Consider the following 6686-nt stretch of genomic DNA (forward strand, 5'->3'; position numbering starts at 1 on the left):
GTTGATAAAATGTGATAAAAAGAGCCAAGAGATCAGGCTTTAGCATGTGATTCTGCGCCACAGTCACGGGGTGGCACCACCCCTTTGAAAGTTGACGCAACTGCGTCAAAATTGACCACTTCGGCTCGCCACTGTGTATGTCTAATATCTAGACTGACAAACCGTCTCCGCTCAGAATCGTTTTTCTTATGCAGTGATATTATATCATTGAATTCAAATTTAATACTATCCATTATACAATGACCCACTTGTAACTTACTGTACAGCAGAGCGAATTCCACTTACCCACCTTTTTTTCAATTACAGTTGAAAAATATATAACACTTTTTTTATAAGCATTTATTATGATAAAATTTATAAAATTTAAAAAGGTGGGCAAGTGGGTTGCTCTGCTGTACAGTAGGTTACAAGTGGGTCACTGTAATCGATGGTGTTAAAATTGAATGCAATAATATAATATTGTATAAGAAAAACGATTCTGAGTGAAGACTGTCAGACAGCGTATGATATTACTACATATATTTGATGATATTATTGGTAACAAAGTAATTCATACATAACCTATTTACGTGGAACCTTGTTTTAAATTTTCAAACCTCAGCTATAAAAGTTGAACATTTTATAAAATTTTTACTACAAAATAATTATCATTAATATGTAATTTCGTCCAAATTTGAACTTAAAATTAATATAAAAATAAACTGGTCATGTATTTTTTGGTAGCAGGATTAACTACTTATCTACGTGGAATCTTGTTTTGAATATTCAAACCTTAGATATGAAAGTTGAAAATTTTATAAATTTTTAACTACAAAATAATTATTCAATTTTAAATTTGATAAATGTTGTCGAAATTCGAACTTCAAATGCTCATAAAAAAAATTGTGCCAATGTATTTTTAATATTTTTCAACTGCTGTGTAACAATATATCATGAGCCTTGCATTAAATATTCACGCTTTTTTACCCATCAAATAAAAATTTATTGATATTTATAGAAAAAAAAAACTAAAAAAATTTAAAACTGATAATGTCCGTAAACAGCTCAAAAAGAGAAATTATTTTCAAATTGTATGGTGTATACAAAATGAAAATATAAACATTTACTGAAATTTTCAAGCATCTACAGTCTTTCGTATTTTAATTACCTACAACAAAATAAGGAAATAGTTACATGAGAAATCGAGTGAATATCAAATTTTGAAAAGATATGAATTTCAAACGCTCATAAAAATTTAATTTGACTTCTTGTAGGCATTTTTTTTTTTTTTGATAAAGGTAGACAAATTTTTGAGGGATCTTGCATTACATTTTCAAATCTTAGATTTAAAAAGAAAATTTTTTTATGAATTTCTAACTCGAAATAATTTGGAAATTTTCGTCATTTTTTCGTATTTTGTCAATATTTGAACTTTAAATGCTTATAAAAAAAGTTGTGACTGGATTTTTAATATTTTTCATCTGTCTTTGAAACAATATATTAGGAGTCTTCTATACAATTTTCAAGCTTTTGTACCCAACAAATAAAATGTTATTGATATTTAATATAGAATAAATAAATAATAAAAAGGTGGGTAAGTGGATGTCGCTCTGCTGTACAGTAGGTTGCAAGTGGGTCACTGTACAATGGATAATATTAAATTTGAATTCAATGATATATTATCACTGTATAAGATATATTATATATTTATATATAGTATTAAAAAAAAAATTGACCAATAATAGGTATCTATAATAAATTCCAAATTAATCGTATCACAATATCCATTAAGTAATTACCTATAACGCGTTAGAATACTTTAGAAGTTTCAAGTACCCACGAATAATATTATACTATCACAAAAAAATAACAAAAATAGTTATTCTAGGTTTTTTAATATATAATTTCATCCACTTTTGAACTTAAAATGACTATAAAAATAAACTGTGCTTATGTATTTTTTAGATTTTTTGGTAACAGAATTAACTACTTACGTGGAATCTTGTTTTAATTTTTCAATCCTTAGATATAAAAGTTGAACTTTTTATGAATTTTTAACTACAAAATAATTATTCAATTTTAAATTTCATAAATGTTGTCAAAATTCGATCTTTAAATACTTATATGATCCAAATGGCAAATGACGGAACAAGTTCCGTTAATGACGGTTTAGGTATCCATTTCACGAAATGCAATCCATATTGTTAAATTACGTGAAGTGGAGAAACCGTGGTTCCATTTCGTGGAACGGATTCAAACGTTGTCCATTTCGTGCAGTAACGTACAACAATACGCGACATGAATGCGACATAATATAATATGTATATTGTATATATTGAGAACTCCTTAATCCATAAAATATAACCTAACCCGGATATAAAACTTCTCAGAAAAATATTTTTCTTTAGTATGAAATTAAAATTAATATTGTCGTTTAAAAAAGTATAAAACTTGGAAATCTATAACGATAAAAAAGTCAAAGGTTTTAAATTAAAATTTAGATTACAAAAATATCACTATAATATTCAATAATATATTATGTTTTGTCCCTATCTAACATGTAATCAAACACACACTTAATATGCGTTTACGTAAAATGACGGTATTGATTAAACTATTCTGCGGTAAAACCTACAACACGTCCTATAATTTCAAACGATATCTCGCTCTTTGGAAACAAGATATTACGATTATATTTTACACATCGTGTTAATGACATATAATATGGGTGCTACCCAAACGAACACTCGTATTTTTAGGATTAAACAGTACTGTGTTTCAGATTTTGTCGAGAGGGAATTAAATCCGTCCAAAATTCCTGTTTAATTCGAAAATATACTCTAAATATCATTTTGAACGGATACCTATGCTATTTTCTAACACAACCACATATTGTCGTATACCTATATACGAAATTAGCGCAGTTTTGGCCAAACAACTCTACATATGATCAAATTAAATATGCAGGGCTGGAATTTTAATATTTTTTGAATTTTGTAGGGCATTAAAATCCCACAATATATTGTGCTCCTGGTTTTTGAGAGAAACAATCCAATGTTTGCATACGACAAATTAATGTATCCAAATTTATAAATAATGTACACAATGAGTGTCCATGTTTGATACTTGATAGTATATCTATTGTCATCTTTATTCCCATCTTAATAAAAAAAAAAAAAAAAACACTCACTTTATTGTGTTAAATTTTTTTCGTTTATTTTTTTTTATTTATTTTTTCCTCTTTAGGCTAACGACAGTTCGGAGAACCAACAAACATTCGTTTGCGAATTCTCAGACTGTTTTTCGGTGAGTTGGATCCTTTTCCAGTTTTCCCTCCTCATTCGTATTCCTGTAAAATGTCAACGTACAATAAATAATAAAAACCTATTCGTTTTGATCATTTTTAGACATTCAGTAACAAAATAGGATTAGCAGCTCATATGAGGCTACACACTAACGGAACACCAGATCGAAGGCAAACCCTGACACCAACACAAGTTGATCCGAATTATGAAGAATTCCCTTGCAAGATCTGTGGAAAGTACGTGATTTTAACTACAATTCGTTTGATTTTTGGTACTTATATCAACTACATACGCTAAATAACAATACATTTATATTTTCATTTTAGGATATTTACCAAAGCGAAGAGTCGAAGTTTATTAAATATACTACCTACCTATATATTATTATTCAAAAATTGCCGTTTTAATAAAAATAATTTTTCGTTGAATATAACCTAAATATCAATTATATAAGCATAAAAATAATTTTCTCCTTTTCTTTAACTTATTAGTAGGAGGTGCGATCATCCCGTCTTCCAAGTCACGCTCGAGTCACCACTGGTTGAACCTGAATTTACCATGTTCAATGCATTTGTAAAACGGAGACAACTAACGAGAATGTCCGCAGTGCCCACTGTACACTTAGTATAATTATTTGTAAGTAACGTTTATTCGACTGAATTACGATTAGTACTGTAAGTAGGTATTAATAATTCGTTCTTTACATTAAATAATTACAATAACAATGCAGTAAAATAAAAATAAAAATAATAATCTAGGTTAATACATGGTCAGGTCATACTAGGTAAGTGTGGGATACTGCAGTGAGTATGTGAGTAAAGGATACGAAACGATGATTGGAGAGGATGAAAATAATATTACAACAGCTACTGTAGTAATGCGACATCGATCTGGTTTTTAGCTGATGTTGTCAACAGACTGACGAGATATAATAGTTGGACAAGGCGGAGTGGTTTTCTGATACCTTTCGCATATTTATCGGTCACTATTCCTAATTATTGTTATTGTTTTAACCAAAAATCAGATTTACCTACTTAATAGAACGTCCGGGCTAAGTTGCGAGAGCGACGACGGTTGGCGACGAGAGGCTAGTGTGCGATGCCGTGCGCTGCTTGACGGTGCTGCAGGTGCTGAAGACAACTGTTGTGCCGGCGACGACGGAGTCACGCACCGCCTAACCCAACGAAACGTTTCGTTTCCTCGAGCCCGGCGCTGCTGACGTCCGTGGTGTTTCTAGATACCCTGTAATTATAGTCATCCATCAATCACCCGCCGTGAGCTCTGAGGTCTTCGTCACCGCCGTCACGAGTCGTCTTCGTGCAGCACTGCGTTCGTCACTGAGCAGGTACCGTCAGGGACGGCGTCGTTGTCCGCGCCGGTACCGTTAGCCTCCGTCGTCGTGTCGTTGTCGCTCCCGGACCGAAGCAGCCGGGCGCCGGCCGAGCCGCCAGAGGGTCTCGCGTGTCTTGGCGACCTCGAGGGCGCAACGTCCGCGATCCCGTCGCGCTACCACAGGATGGCCGGAGAACGTGTATCGGTGACTTACCGCCGATCATCACCTTAATGTGCACTTTCACGTACCTATTACCTCGACCCCATACGTCACCTCACCTTGTCCGCTGCCCTCAGCCAGGGGGGAAACTTTCGGACGGTTTCACTTCGGGGGACAACAACACAACATGCGTGCGGCTCTCGTTAGACCTCTCCACGCAGAGGAGACAATTGTTACCGTTCCACTGCGCGGAGCTGGGCATGTTTCTGTTTTGACCCCCGGGTCCAGCCAACCGATCAAGATTCCAAAACTGTTCCTGACCTCTAGTCCCTTGGCTGGTGTGGCGCCCATCGCCTCGCCACCTAGCTCCTTTTCCGCGGCTTCCTGCACCGTCGGTGCGACCACCACGTCGTCTCTGGTCGGTTCAACCGGTTCTGCAGCTTTGCGAGAATTGTCGGCCGGTTGAAAGACGTTGGACGGAACGTAATCGTCGCCTGCGAACCGTGTCGCATACAACAAAAGTCCTTCTAGATTCCCGATGGTCGGTTCCTCGTCGATGTCGTCGAATCTGCTCAGTTCTTCTTCCATAATTTCGTATTCGACGTTGCTGATGATCTTGTCCAAGATGTGCTTGATGGTTGTTTCGATTGTCATTTCGTTATTATGTGATGCAGCCATTTTTTTTTGCCGGTTTTTTCCGCGTATAGGTGTCAGAGTTGCAAATGTGCCGATTTCCGGATTTCTTTCTGGGCCGTCGACGATGATTTAAAACAAACATAATTTATTAGTAGACAGCGAATAAGCCATCACATTATTAATCGACCGGTATCAGCTGGATTATATTATACTGTCGTCAGGGGCGTCATTTCCACTTTTTTTTTGTTGGTGCCAAAATGTTTGCAGGCTATTCAAATCATTACCAGGCCACATAGAAAATTTTTTTTTTGACAGTGGGGACAAAAAGTCAAAAACTGTAGAATATTTGAATAATTTATTTAATAGGTCACTTATATTAGTATGAAAATACGACAATATTGGTTACTATTTTTGACTATGTGTAGGTACTTTTAATGTATTTATTTTATATTGTGGATACAAATGTACAGTGATAAATAAATGTATGGATATAAATCACCTTTATAATAAAATACCTAACCTACACATTTTTCTCCCTGCATACTCAAAATATATAATATAGCTGGCTTAATAAAACCAGAAATTTATTTTATTGGTATTCTTCAGAATGTTTGTGTTATAATTTTATCAATTATAATATTGTGGGACCACAAAATCACATCAAACATTCTTGGAAATTAAACATTAGTAAAATACATTTTTTTTTTAATACAGAAAAAATATAAAATATATATAATATAAAACACTTAGGTATATCGGCGCTTTTATTTATTGTTGGCAAGCCAAAGAAGGCATTTAAAAAAAAGTTGGTGAAAATGTACACCCTGCACCTTCCCCCCCAAATGAAGCCCCTGACTGTCGTTTTATACATTTATAAGTAAGGTTTTTAGATTCCGAACGGAACGACCAATAATGCATATTGTGATTTTAAAATTATTATTTTTTGTGTAGTTTGTTTAATATCTTCAATATTAACATTTTCTTTGATTTTAAACAGGACATTTTTGGCAACAAGCTTTTTTTCTTATCACCAAAAAGCATAATTCATAACGAGATGATGAAATAATTTTTTTTTAATGTGAACGAACTTGAGGTTTTTTTTAGTTTGAAAAAAAATTTCCTAATTTCTATAACGAATAAAAATTTGGATTTGAGTCCATCTCGCCTAAACATTTTAATAAAATAGAAATTTGTTTCGTTGTATGTATATTAAAAAAAGGTGGGTAAGTGGATGTCGCTCGTGCTGTACAGTAGGTTACAAGTGGGTCACTGTA

The sequence above is a fragment of the Acyrthosiphon pisum genome, chromosome A1 (assembly GCF_005508785.2).
Source record: "Acyrthosiphon pisum isolate AL4f chromosome A1, pea_aphid_22Mar2018_4r6ur, whole genome shotgun sequence".
Taxonomy (NCBI): domain Eukaryota; kingdom Metazoa; phylum Arthropoda; class Insecta; order Hemiptera; family Aphididae; genus Acyrthosiphon; species Acyrthosiphon pisum.